Raw genomic sequence first — 2,515 nt, forward strand, 5'->3', positions numbered from 1 at the left:
AGAAAAGAGTGTAGCTGAATAGAAGCAAACGCAGGCACAGACACGCCGGGCGATAATCCTAACTGATTGCCCTTGATGATGGCTTTTATGCTCGGCAGAAGGGTTGACCAGGCTTCACATCCGCTCAAAAGCCAATCGATTAAAAGTAAGTGCTCTTAAGTGTGAAAATTAACTTATGACATTACTTAAGAAGTTTGTCCTAGTGTATATGTGTGTGTGAAACACTAGAGATAAGTGAAATGATCAAATCTTTGGTTAATGGTTTCAGCGAACACAAAATTAGGGTTTGCCAGCCGAACGTACCGGTTGGGTTAATGGTTCGACTGGAATACCTTTCGGAATAGGTTCAATTTGCAAACCAACTTTGCTGGTTCGCCTTAAGCCGTATAACGTAACTTCTATCTAAACTTTTTATTTGTATACCTGAACCTCAGTTAATTTGAATCGGAATATAAGAAATTCATTTGTATCTGAATGATTGCAATTTTAATTATCGACAGTAATTTATCTGCGCAAACTGAATGTAATTATTCATGCCAAAAGGTTTGCAATTGAAATTTACACATAATTTTTTGAGCGCTTTTAGGGTGCAGAGCGCATCCTTTCCAAAAACCCATCAATAAATGCAATATCCCTGGAATTCAGACGCTTTACTTCTGATATGCATTCATTAAAACTGTTCTCTACATGAAGACGTTTAAAGGAAAGAGCCCGATAGAGCCAAGCTCGTATATGTTTCGGATCGAATTTATGCAGAATATAATCACAATCTATAATGGCGCGCTTAAAGTCGCGAAGTCTAAAGAAGGGAATTATTAAAACGCCAAAAAGAATCTTGTATCTGAGACATGCGTACCTAATATAGCAACAGGCACGATTTAGGTACAGAACAGGAGTATCATTTACATAATCCAAGCCATGGTTGTATAATTCGATCGCAGTGCTGAACTGTGCTTTGCGATAGGCGGAGTTGCCCAACCTGGATGAATTACAATATATTCCACGGTGTGTTAAGTATGGATTCCTGACTCACCTGCGGAAATTGTTGGCAACTCTTTCACGCTCGATGCGCGCTTGCATGCGTTCTTGGACGCTTTATCAATTTGCCGCATGAATGTGAACTGATTCATATTAATATCGAGCTTAATCTTTGTCTTTCTCTTTAACGAAAATCGATCATTCTGCAAACGTGTAAAAATTATAAAGTTGCTATCCGTGACACTATCAGAGACGTCCGGCTTTATTTCCGTCTTCTTTTGCGTCTTCTTAATACTGAATGAATGATAGTATATGATTATATATGGAGAGCTATTTTTTACTTACTCCTCCGTTTTGTTGCTATTAAGCATGCTTTCAAGAAACTGTATTGTGTCTTCAACTTTTGATGGTTCCTGAAGAAACTTTTCATCATACTGTGGGTGGATGATCAAGTCATCTGTGAAGTTTTTCAATAGGGCCTATGCTATCTTTTTTGTCGTTCATTATTTTAGTATTTTAATTATGTTTCCGTGGAATTTGTTTTTGTTGCGTTTTTATTGTGTGTCTTATGTTGTGTTGTCTGGTGTTTGTTTTGGGAATTCATTTGTTTGCGTCGAGTTTTTAATGTGTTTTTGTAGTGGTTACTTGGTTTTTTTTTTAATAATTTATGTTTGTTTCATTGTAGCACAACTATTCAATATCCTCAAGCATTTAGTTTTTACATTTTTCGTTTAAGATATATTCTTAAACGTCTAGAGTTTGAAATTTGCTGTCCTTTCTCTTTCTCCCACTCTCTATTTCGCTCGTCCTCTCCCTCTCTCCATCTCTCTCTCTGTCTCTCTCTTTCACACTCTCTCTCTCTCTCTATTACTCTCTCCCTCTCTTTAATTGTTCTTATTCTCCTTTATATTTTCCATACTGTTTTAGCATCAGCCTTAAACATTTCAACTAATCCCTCAACACTTGCTGAATGTCCATTTGCCTGCCTGTACTCAAATTTTTCAGAGCACTCAATTTTGTTGTTTTCGCTTTTAATTCTGTTTTTTTTCTCTTTGAATGCAAATACCTCTTCTTGCTCAGTTGGCAATGATGCATGCACCTGCTGTCTCTGCAGCCACACTTACCGCAAAATTGTTATTGGAGCGAACGATTTTTAATTTGAATTAAAAATGCATCGATGCGCTGATTTTAATGCGCACAATTAAAACAGAAAGTCAGGAAATTGCGAATGCATTTAAAATCAACGAGAAAATCTGATGAGCAAAATCAATGAGCGATTGCAAATTGCGAATTGCGCTGCCAACAACAACAACAACAACAACAACAGCAGCAACAGCGATGCAAATTGTAGAAAATACAAATAAAAGAAATTGTGACAGAACAAGCTAATGTGTTCACACACATACACAATCACACCCACGTACAGTTGCCCCCTCCTTTTTTGGATGTATGCGTAACGGCTGATGCTTAAAAGTTTTACACGCTAATCGCTAATTGCTTTTGAAGACAGTGTTTGGGATCGCAGATGCTTTGTGGA

At 37.3% G+C, this 2,515-nt stretch overlaps 1 pseudogene; it reads right to left on the reverse strand.

Moving 5' to 3' along the window:
• Nucleotides 1–560: 560 nt before the first annotated feature.
• Nucleotides 561–1,440, reverse strand: LOC115482809 (annotated as a pseudogene).
• Between the last annotated feature and the right edge of the window lie 1,075 nt (nt 1,441–2,515).

This window comes from Drosophila hydei, unplaced genomic scaffold (genome assembly GCF_003285905.1).
Source record: "Drosophila hydei strain 15085-1641.00,03,60 unplaced genomic scaffold, DhydRS2 tig00000065-arrow-arrow-pilon, whole genome shotgun sequence".
NCBI lineage: Eukaryota > Metazoa > Arthropoda > Insecta > Diptera > Drosophilidae > Drosophila > Drosophila hydei.